This window comes from Tupaia chinensis, unplaced genomic scaffold (genome assembly GCF_000334495.1).
Source record: "Tupaia chinensis unplaced genomic scaffold, TupChi_1.0 Scaffold149482_1, whole genome shotgun sequence".
Lineage (NCBI taxonomy): Eukaryota > Metazoa > Chordata > Mammalia > Scandentia > Tupaiidae > Tupaia > Tupaia belangeri.
This window is the reverse complement of record NW_006209326.1, coordinates 216415-228909: the sequence shown is the minus strand read 5'-3', so window position 1 is coordinate 228909 and position 12495 is coordinate 216415. Positions and strand designations below refer to the sequence as shown.

The 12495-nt window shown below is 39.5% G+C and overlaps 1 pseudogene; it reads right to left on the bottom strand.

Annotated features, from left to right (window-relative positions):
* Positions 1-435: 435 nt before the first annotated feature.
* Positions 436-1967, bottom strand: LOC102475552 (ribosomal protein S6 kinase beta-1 pseudogene; annotated as a pseudogene).
* Between the last annotated feature and the right edge of the window lie 10528 nt (positions 1968-12495).

Below are 12495 nucleotides of genomic sequence, written 5' to 3'. Positions count from 1 at the left end.
ACCAAGCTTGTATGCTAATTCATGCTTAGTTTTAAGTATTATAGGCAATTTTGTACTTTGCCTAATGAAAGGATAATCCTCCTTTGACACAATACAAACTCAACAGTGATTCAGAAGCAACATCCTACCCTTAATACTGTCAGTTTCGAGCCATCAACATGAAATCCTTGATAAGGTTGAGAAGATGTCACTAGGAATCAGTTAATTGATGTGCCTAAGAGTTTCACAACACTATTTTGCTGAAGTTTTTTTTTTTTGCACCATTTATTGATTTTTTTAGAAAATCCATGTTGATTTTTCCTCATTCAAAGTGTTCTAAGTAATGACACTGACTTATGAGACTGTCATTTTGAGGCTTCTTGTGTCACCTTACAGGATGCTCACACATCCCCTACCCCCTTTTTCTGCCTTAAATTTATTAAAAGCATTGCTCTGTCATAGATTCATATGCAGGTACTCTGGCCATTTGGAGAGCATAGAAAAAGATTGTTTTTTGTATGGCCCATAGTTTGGCGGTTGAATTAGAAGTGGGTGCTGATGCTTCCCCACTTGTCGTCATATCCATCTGCTGTATTCCACTTGTTTTCATTGGGTATTCTACAGGTGTCTGAGGGTTTGCTGTGCTGGCTGAAGCATCTCTTCCCCAGAAAACCCCTGGAGAAAATTTGAGTGGGCTGACAGGTGCTGGTGGACTGCCATAAATCTTGGAGGTGATTGGATTTTTGGTTCAAAGGAAAACTTTTCTTTCATACTTTCAAGTACAGATGGAGCCACATATTTAAAACCCAGAAAAACCTAGTTGGCACTCTCACTGAGAGTTGAGTCATCTGGGCTGTCGGCAGGTGTCTCATGTGTAAACTGAATCAAACTGACTCACGTCCTCTTCGGATTGCAACAGAAACTTAAAGGGGGGGGTTCACTTTCTGAGCTACAAGTTCTTCCCAGTTATTGTGCCTGAAGAATGGATGAACTTGAACTTCTGCCACATCCCCAGGACCAGCTCCAATATGATAAGTAGTATTTCTTTTCAGCAGCTTTATAAACAGATCTCTGGTTTCTTGTGTGAGACAGGGAGGCAAATAGAGTTTACATTTGAGGATTTTGTTTGTTGTTTTATTTCTATTCTCACCAGTAAATGGGAGTGCTCCAGTCAGCATGGCATACATTAATGCTCCCAAACTCCACCAATCCACAGCACAATTGTGGCTACTTCTCATCGAGATTTCAGGGACCATGTATTCTATTGTTCCCCAAAATGTGTGTGTGTGACTGTTCCATCATGAATAGATTCTTTGAATAGTCCAAAGTCGGTTAGTTTCACATGACCTTGGTGATTTAGCATGATATTCTCCAGCTTCAAGTCTCTATAGATGATCCTCTTGATGTAAATGCCCCAAAGTCATGGAAATTTCTGCCAAGTCTGAGCCTATAACAGCTGTACAGTCCTCCCACCTAAGACAGGAAACCCATCATAGCTATGGGATTCTCTAATGACGGGTAAGGAGGGATGTGTGGCTCGATAAATGACTCCAACCTAAGACAGGCATGATTCCCCCAGGCTTTTCTCCTCTCTTTGAAAAAATAAAAAAGGGGGATATGTGGAGGGCATTGCATATGGAAGAGCTATCTGTCATCTTAGAAACCTTAGGCCTCACTTCCTCATTGAGCAAACCATGTCTCAGAAATTATGTGACCAATTGTTGCTAGGCAATGGGAGATCCACTCACATCAATGATTGGTTCATACTGTGTTCTCTTTTTCCGGGCACCAAATCAGTGCCCACCAGCCTGTATATAAAGCAGTTTTCTCTGCAATAAACAAAGACTTGATCAGCACCTCATCTGGTCTCCACTCTGTGTGTGTGTGTGTGTGAAAGTTTTATGTGGGTCCCCTTTTTCACCAACCTCACCCAGGTACCTGTTCGACTGTCCTGCGGGTCGGGGCACTCTGCAAGTGTTCCTAGTCATCAGGTGATGTATATATTCCTTCCTAACTTTTTGAAGGTATCTTTGAGTGTTAAAACATGTGCAGGATTAGCAAATTATTATTTTTTTTGAGAGGTTTTTGCTATAGGGTGCGTGTGCTCGCCAGAAAGAGACACAGAAAGCTAGAAATCACCTCCCAGGGGGATGGCCACACCACAATCCTTTCTACTCCCTCCTCTTGGGATCTTGGGCACACACGCACAGGCACCCGGTGTGAGTCTAAGCCACCAGGTCTGAGACTCGAACCGCAGTCGACTATGTGGGAGTCCAGCGACATAGCCATTACACTAAATGCTGGTCCCACAAATTGTTGATTTATCTTACAGTTGGCCTACGTGTTGCTCACCAGTACCATGCACTGTTGTCACTGGTCCTGGGTAACCCAAAGTCCTCTCTGTTTCTAAGGAGTGGAGAGCCTCCAACTGACTTAATAAGCTACACCTCAAGAGAAAAAAAAAAATCACATTGTGTGCCACCTGCTATTCCAAACATTGAAATTCAGAGAGTCCAAAGGCAAGTAGGGAAGTGGCGGAGGATGAGCGATGGATCCTGGCCATTGGGGCCTGCAGTAGCAGGCAGCCTGGTGTCTGAAACTGCTCACTGGCTTGAACCTGTCCCCAGGTGGGTTGGGGGGGTGAAAGTTTGTCTTAAAGTCCCAAGAAACCAACCTGTAGTCCAGAGATATGTAGGGGTGGGGATGAGAGATTGATCCTCCTGTTAGGGCCAGCAGCTGCAGGCTGCCTGGTGTCCAGAACTGCTCCCTGGCTTGAATCAGTCTCCAGGTCTACAGTGTGTATCTTTCAAAGTCTGACTCAGTTCACTTAACATTGAGACCCCTATATTCATCCATTTCACAAACAAACAAAACAGAGGACTTACGAATTGCCCAAAGGCATATGAAAAAAATGCTCAAAGTATTTTGTCATAAGGAAAAGAAAATAAAAAACACAATGAAATATTATTTAACCCAAGTTAGAATGGCTAGGATCAAAAAAAGAAGGAATGACAATCACTGGCAAGGCTGTGGTAAAAAGGAAACCCTCTTATACTGTTGGTAGGAATTCAGATTAGTGCAACTTCTGTGAAAAGTAATGTGGAGGTTCCTCAAAAAATATACAAAAAGAACAACCCTGTGACAAAGTATAAAATTTCTATGTAGTCCCCAGGCCTAACAATTAGGAGCACCCCCTAGCCTCAGCTCCATCTCCAGTTCCCTTAACCCCAGAGACCCTCTCTCTGTTAGCAAGGTAGGTTTTTTTTCTACTCTTCTTTCTTTTGTTAATTTTCCACTTCTCCTTACCCCACAGGACTGCCCCCCGCCCCACTCTCCAGAAGAACCAACTTTCATCTCCAGTCCCCTGGCCTAAGGGAAACTGAGGCAGGGCTCCTCAGCCCCAGCTCCATCTCAAGCTCCCCTAATACCAGGGACCATCTCTCTGTTAGCAAGATAGGCTTTTATTTTCTTCTCTTCTTTCTTTTGTTAATTTCCCACTTCTTACACCACAGAAGTGCCCCCAGCTCTCCAGTAGAGCCCACTTCCATCTCCAGACCCCTGGCCTAAGGGATGTTGAGGCAGGGCACACTAGCCCCAGCTCTAGCTCCAGCTCCAGCTCCCCTAACCCCAGAGACCCTCTCTCTGTTAGCAAGGTAGGCTTTTTTTTCTTCCCTTCTTTTCTTTTGTTAATTTTCCACTTCTCCTTACCCCACAGGATTGCCCCCAGCTCTCCAGCAGAGCCCCACTAACATCTCCAGCCCCAGGCCTAAGGGACAGTTCCCCTAACCCCAGAGACCTTCTCTCTGTTAGCAAAGTAGGCATTTTTTCCTCTCTTCTTCTTTCTTTTATTAATTTATGACTTCTACTTACCCCACAGGACTTCCCTCAGCTCTCCAGTAGAGCCCATTTCCATCCTCAGTCCCCTGGCCTAAGGGACACTAAGGAAAGGCTCCACAGACCCAGCTCCAGCTCCAGCTCCTCTAATATTAGGGACAGTCTCTCTGTTAGCAAAGTAGGCCTCTTTTTTTTTTTCTCCTCTTCTTTCTTTTGTTAATTTCCCACTTCTCCCCAGCACTCCAGGTGAACCCACTTCTATGCCAAGCCCCCTGGCATAAGGGACTTTGAGGCCGGGCCCCCCAGCCCAATCTCCAGCTCCAGCTGCACTAACGCCAAAGACACTCTCTTTATTCACAAGGTATGCTTTTTTTCTTCTCTTCTACTTTCTTTTGTTAATTCTCCACTTCTCCTTACCCCACAGAACTGCCCCCAGCCCTCCAGCAGAGCCCATTTCCATCTCCAGATCCCTGGCCTAAGGGACACTGAGACAGAAACCTCCAGCACTAGCTCCAACTCCAGTTCTCCTCACCTCAAAGACCCTCTCTGTCAGCAAGGTAGCCATTTTGTTTCTTCTAATCTTTCTTTTGTTAATTTCCCACTTCTCCTTACCCTACAGGACTTCCCCCAGCTCTGCAACAGAGCTCACTTCCACCTCCAGAGCCCTGGCCTAAGAGACACTGAGGCAGAACCCCCAAGCCCCAGCTCCAGCTCCAGCTCCCCTGATCTCAGAGACCCTCTTTCTGGTAGCAAGTAGGTTCTCTCTCTCTCTCTCTTTGGTAATATCCCACTTCTCTTTACCCACAGGACTGCTCCCAGATCTCCAGAGAGCCCAATTCTATCTGCAGCCTCCTGGTTTAAGGGACATTGAGACAGGTCTCCTCCACTCCAGCTCCAGCTCCAGCTCCCCTAGCCCTAGAGACACTCTCTCTATTAGCATGATAGCCTTTTTTTTCTCCTCTTCTTCTTTCTTTCATTATTTTTCCACTTCTCCTTACACTACAGGAGTGACCCCTGCTCTCCAGTAGAGCCCTCTTCCATCTTCAGCCCCCAGCCTAAGAGACATTGAAGCTTGCCCCCCCAGCCCAATCTCCAGCTCCAGCTCCCCTAACCCCAAAGACACTCTCTCTGTTCACAAGGTAGGTTTTTTTCTTCTCTTTTTCCTTTTGTTAATTTCCCACTTCTCCTTACCCCACAGTGCTGCCCCCAGTCTCCAGCAGAAATGGAAAATTACACAAAATTGGAAAAACATCCCATGTTAATGGATTGGAAGAATTAATAAAATAAAAATGGCAATTCTACTCAAACTTCACATTTAACACAATCCCAATCAAAGTACCAGAAACATTATTCTCAGATCTAGAAAAGACAATCTTAAACTTTGTCTGGAATCATGAAAGACTTCATAGTGCCAAAGCAATCCTGAGAAAGGAGAGTGGAGTGGGCAGCATCTTATTCTCTAACCCAAAAGTATAAAACAAAGCTGTTGTAATCAAAACAGCATGATACTGGCCCAGAAATGGACAAGTGGACAAATGGAACAGAATAGAGTCCCCAGAAAGAAACTCCCAAACATACAGCTAACTGATTTTTGACAAAGGGTACCAGTCAATCCAGTGGGAAAGGAAAACCAATAGCAAATGGTGTTGGAAAAACTGGATATCCACATGTAGAAAGATGAATCTGAACCCAGTACCTCTCACCATTGACAAAAATCAACTCAAAGTGGATCAAGATCTAAACCTAAGACGACAATCTATAAAACTACTGCCAGATATCACTGAGGAAACTCTGGGAGACACTGGGGCAGGAAAAGACTTCTTAAATAAAACCTCCAAAGCACAGTCAATAAACCCAAAAATAGACAAGTGTGACTACATCAGATTAAGAAGTTTCTGCATGGCAAAAGACACAGTATTTAGTGTGAATCAACAGTCCTCAGAATGGGAAAATACTTTTGTAAACTATGCTTCAGATAAAGGACTGGTAACCAGAATACACAGGGAACTCAAGTGACTTTTCCAAAAAAAGATGATCAATTTAATTAAAAGATGGTAAAATTAGTTTAAAAAATCAGTCTCTAAGGAAGACATATGAATAGCCAAAAGGCATATGAAAAAAATGTTTAACATCCCTCCTTATTAAGGGAGATACAGATCAAAACCACAATGAGATACCACCTAACCCCAGTTAGAATGACTAAAATTAAAACAACAACAACAACAACCATAAATGATAAGTGCTGGTGGGAGTGTGGTGGGAATGTAAATTGGCCCAGCCATTGTGGAGAACAAGATGGAGATTCCTTTAAGATCTACAAATAGAACTACCATTTCATCCAGCAATATCACTCCTTGGTATATACACAAAGGACATAGAAACAAAGGAATGGATTGAATAATTGTGGCACATATACTGTATGGAATACTACTCAGCCATAAAAAAGCAAGGCCATGGTTTTTGACAGAAAATGTCTGAATATGGAATATTTACTGCTGAGTGAAGCAAGCCAGACTATGAAGGAGAAACATTGTATGTCTCCACTTAATATATACTGAATGTCCACACTCTGGGGCTGAAATTGAATGACTAGAGGATATAGAAACATGGAAAATGGTTATAGATACCAGATACAATATGGGAAGACGGTAGGCAAAGAAGGAAAGTCTGAGTAAAGACAATTAAGGAGAAAAATAGAGAAGCAAGACATTTATGGGACAGAGAAATGGATTATTATCTGTTGAAGATAACGTGTATTGTATTCTCAACTGCACTGGTGAGAAATGTGTGTATATATGAATATTAAATTTTCAAGCTAAGTGACATATATGATTGAATTTATAAAAGAAATAAAAATAAAAGATATTAAAAGAGAAAAAAGAAAAACACTACACCTGGGAAAATAAAGAAAGGTAAATAGAATCAAGAGAACACAAAACAACTAGGAACAAAAAAAGGAGGGAATGAAATGAATGGCTAAGTCCAAATAAATCAATGATAATAATGTTCAATGTTTAATGGATTTAATTCTCTAACTAAAAGACACCAATTTTCTCAGTGGAGAAACAAAACAAAACAAAAACAAAAACAGAAACCCTCTACATTTTGCTTATGAGATCTAAATACATTTCATTTGATAATCTAAGTTTTATAAATGAAGATATACATGGGAGAACTTTTTTATCCCCAGTTTTCACCATATGCATGTGCATTCAACAGACTATACGAGGGAAAGTGAGAAATAAACACCCTTGGGGGAAGGTGGCTATACCATAATACCTTCTCCTCTATTCTCTTCTTAACATTTTGGACATGCATAAACACATGTTGTATGATTTTCAAGCAATCAGGTCTAGGACTTGAACTGTGGTTTGACATGTGGAAGTTCAGTGCCTTAACCATTATGCAAGCTATTGGCCCTGTATATGGGAGTTCTTAACTTGTGCCACAATTTTGAAAGTTCTATATGTTTTATCAAAAGCATCATGGATTTAAGGATTGTAGTAGCTGTCCAAAGTTTCATATGATAATACAGTTTCCTCCCTCGATGAGGAAAAAACAGCAACTTTCTATAGATATCAAGTACTGTGTCATCACCACAATCCAATGCTTTGCAGTTCCAAAGGACCAAGTTAGGTATCTCAGACTTTGGAGAACACTTTAACTTGGGATTGGGCAAAAGTGGTTCTACCTCTACAGGAAGGTGAGTTGAAGGAGGAATAATAATAACAGTGTTCACCCGACTTCTAACTTGATCTCTTAGGAAAAGAGAGTGATCAGGAAAATAATTATTTCTGTCTAGACCAGTGTCTCACAGGGATATCAAATAGAAATGAATTGGATTTACAGAAGAGAAACATGTCAAATGAACAGATATGGGGAGTGTAAATATCTTGTGTGTGCTTGTTCTTATGCAGGACAAGATGTAGTTGACTTTTCATGTAGTTCTAAACCTAGCTTTGAAAATGATGCTTCATTCCTTTCTGCTGTCATGTCTGAGAATAGAGTTTATGTCTATGATCATCCATCCAGGGAGGAATTCAGACTCTCACATGGACACTGCCTTCTCAGCACCCCCAGCTAGGTGAGTCTGAGAGTCCAAGTACTGCAAGAAAGGTTCACAGAGAATGGAAGCTGAGCATGTTCACCTGAGGTCACCTGAAAGTCCAAATCAGCATAGTACAAAGTCACAGATCACTGTTCTTGCTTGCTTGCTTGATTAATTAATTTGTACTTCATTTATTTAATATCTCAAAAAGAGAAGTGTCTATTAGACTCACCATTGCAAATGAGAATTAAATGATGGTACTGAAAATTCAGCTGGACTAGACCAAGGAAGAAACAGGAGGAGTAAAGGGTTTCAATAAATTTAGCACATTTTCCTGGAGATTTGCATTAAGTGGGTAGGGAAATTAAATATTTTATTTAGAGGGTTGTGCACTGAAATGTGGGCTATTTTATTTACTTTTTTATTATCTATTATAATTATTTATATATTCAATCACCGAATGTCATTTAGATTGTAAAAAGAATCTACCCAACATGATATAAACCTCAGCACAGTTTGGTTGGGAATACTATACACATCATCATCAGTAGGTAATAAATCATACCTGTGTCCTACAAATGCCTTACTTCTCTATTTTTACTCCAAATTTCCTTCCCTACATTCTTCCACTTTCCCACTCTCCTTCCACTTTGTCCCCAGTGCCCATAACAATTTTCAGTGCTTTTATGTCCTCCAGTATTTTATTTACTTTGTAAGATAGGATGCTTTTAGACATGTTTCTATATTCACCTTAAAGATTAGACCAATAGAAGACTTATACATATTACCTTGCAACAGCAGCTCATGAGACATAATATTTTGCAGTATCTTCTCTCAATTTGGGTAGTCAGAAAATAATTCATTTTATGTGTTAGGACATTGGGGAAAACTAAAGAGCTTTACATATCAATTATTTCATTACTGCTGAGATTGAAAATATTTTGGAATTACCCTTTTTTTTCCATATGAATTGTCTTGCATGTTCATTGTTTTTTCATACTTTGGGTCTTTTTATTTTATTCTTTTTAATAATTGGAGTTTTTGCAATAAGTTTGCTATTTTTTATTTCTTTATGGTAGATGGAAAATAGGTAAATATCGTGAGGGGTAGTATGTAAAAATATTTAAATTTGGTGTGGTTATATCTGTCAGTCATATTGCATATCCATAACTCTCATTATTTTTCTCTTAGTTTTTTGTTTGTTTAGGTTTTGCTCTAGGACACATGTGCTCACGAGTGAGAGAGAGAAAAAGAAAGGACCCTCTGCAGTGTATGACTATGCCAAAATACCCTCTTCTCTATTCTCCTCTCAGTTATTTGGATAAGAATGCACTCATGCCTGGTGTGATTTTTGCTTCTGGGTCAGGACCTTGAACTGCCAAGCTGACCATGTGAGATCCAATACCTCACCCTTCATGTCACCTTCTAGGATGCCTCACTGCTTTTTAAACTTAAGAATGTCTTCTGAATCACAGTAGTAATGTATTTTCTTTTATAATATTCACAATATTATTTCACATTTGTTTTTCTTATTATAATCACATGTATTTTATGACTGAAACTGTGTTTTTAACTTATTTATTTATTTATTTATTTTTGGAGAGGTTTTTGCTATAGGGCGCGTGCGCTCGCCAGACAGACAGAGAGAGGCATAGACAGAAAGCGAGAAATCACCCCCCAGGGAGGATTGTCACACCGCAATCCCTTCTCCTCCATTCTCCTCTCGAGAGCTTGAGCACGCACGCACATGCACCCGTTGTGAGTTCTAAGCCACCGGGTCCAGGACGCTAACCGCGGTCGACTACGTGGGAATCCAGCGACATAGCCATTACACTAACTACTGGTTCCCTTAACTTAGTCATTTTTACCATCTTGTAAAACACATTCTATTGTGTCCATTTAAAATCATGTGTACCTTTTTTATGAACATACTTGAATCTATTTATTTATAAGGCATAAAATTATGATAATAGTTACTCATGATATTTCTTCCACTGCTTTCTTAAAGTATATTTTTAAAATATTTTATATCCAGATCTTTTTATTTTAACCTGAAATTACAGATCTAAATTGATGTGATTAAATTTCCATTTTAAAGTTTTTCTCTTTTTCTATTATATTTTTACATTCAATCACTGTATATCATTACATCTTACAAGATGAATTATCCCAGCACTAATACTCTGTATATTATATTCCAAAGATATTACCATATACATTATCATCAACAAATAATTTTCCATATTTATGCTGGGAAAATTTATTTTAAAAACTGTGTTGATGTATAGTGATTAAATGTATAAAATAAATTTTTAAAATGAAATAAACTAGTAAAGTTTTTTAAAATAATTTATTTTATATTCTCATCCCATTTTATTAAATTCAGTTGTTTTGAATTTGCTCTATTTACTTGATTATAAAATCCTCATAACTCTCTCTTTGTAAATGTTTCTATAAATACACAGCACAAAGAGGTCATACCACAATGTGGCCAAAATTTCTCATGTTCATGGAAGCTTGTGAACTAGAATCTTGCTATGTCTCCACTCTTAGAGAGCTTCATCTATAAAGGACTAGGACAGCATGTGACTGAAGAATGCTCAGTGTCTTCAAATTTCAGCATCAATAGGTCCCCTCATTCCTTACCATCATTTGACACCATCACATTATTCTCCCTCTTTCTCATTAGCTCTGCAGGACTCATTAACTCTGCAAAATGTCACTTCCTCAGGAATCCTTGCAGCTCTCACCCTCTTTTTCCTGAGGTCCTTGTTAAAATATCATTTCCCTGCAGTTAATAGTCCCCCTTTCCACTCTCTTCTTTCCATATAATTTCATTGTCTTCAAAGTTCTTGTAAATATGTGATATTCACATGATTATTTCTTTATTACGTCATACTATCCATCAATAATTGTTAAGTATTTTAGCTTTTTTAGCAACTTACATTTATTACCCAGACAATACATAGAACTTTATAGACTTTCAGTCTATATTACTCAAATGCATGTGAGACTTTAATGAAAGGTTAAGAATGGGATAGAAATTCTCACTCAGACATAGCTGGGAGGATGGGGTGTGCTAAAGGGAAGAGAAAATTTACACATGATAAAGAGAATAGATCAGCTTATCAGCCTAGTGAGTGAAGAAGCTGGATCTCATATAATGGACTGTAGTTCAAATCCCAGAGCTGGTTTCTTAATAAACACTCTGGGTATGTATGTATGCATGTGGAAAATCATGGCAGAATGGTGAGACTGAGGAGAAGGAATTGGTGCATGCCCATGCCCATTGGGGGATGAATATCCTCCCCACCAACCCCTAGTTTCTCTGTCTCTCTACCAAGTATGTGTGTGTCCTGGCAATAAAAAATATAAAGATTAATTTCTTTACTGAAAAAATAAATTACAGCCCCATACATTTGGACTTTTCTTCTCCATGTACCTGGTCACTTTGTGTGGAAACCTGTTCATCATCTTGGCCACCATCTCAGACTCACACCTGCATGTCCCCATGCACTTCTTTCTCTTCAACCCGTCCTTTGTGAATATATTTTTCATCTCTACCACCATCCCTAAGATGCTGGTGAACATCCAGACACAGAGCAAGGTCATCACCTATGCAGGATGTACCACCATTTTTTTCATGTCCTTTACAGGGCTGGATGACTCTCTTCTGACTGTGATGGCCTATGACATTTGATATGTGGCCATCTGTCACCCCCTGCTGTACATGGTCATCATGAATGCCTGGCTCTGTGTCTTGCTGGTTCTATTGTCCTGGATTATGAGTGTCCTGAATTCATTTTCACATAGCTTAATGGCATTGTGGCTGTCCTTCTGTACACACGTGGAAATCCTCCACTTTTTCTGTGAAATTAATCAGGTGGTCCACCTTGCCTTCTCCAACACTTTTATTAGTGACATGATGATATATTTTACAGCTGCGATGCTGCCTGGTGGTCCCTTCACTGGATCCTTTACTCTTACTCTAAGATAGTTTTCTCCATACATACAATCTCATCACCTCAGGGGAATTATAAAGCATTTTCCACCTGTGCCTCCCACCTCTCAGTTGTCTCCTTATTTTATTGCATGTGTATAGGAGTGTAGCTTAGTTCCATTACAACCCACAACTCACACTCAATTGCAACAGCCTCAGTGATGTAAACTGTGGTCACCCATGTTGAACTCCTTCATCTACAGTCTGAAAAATAAAGACATAAAGAGGGCTCTGAGAAGTTCCTCTTGGAGGAAAACTATCAAAGGATCCTGCTATTGAAGAAGTGTGCTTGTTAGCAGGGCTCAAAATATCAGGTAATATTGGTGAATCTGTCAAGATTTTGGAATTAAAACATTTCCATTTGATTATCTTCTAGAACTTCCATGACTTTAATTTCAACCTCTCTATACAATATAAATAACTTGCTTTTTCACTCTGATTTTTAGAAAGTTTTTTCATTCTAATCATTTTTGTATTTTCACAAGTTTATCCCAACCATAGATCAGAAATACTTGGAAATACCCATTAATTTCATTAAGCAATGTGAATTTATTAAGAATAATTTTCTCTTCAATGACATATACTGAATAACTTCCTTTTTCTATTAAAAAACCATATGCTCTACTTTTCTTAT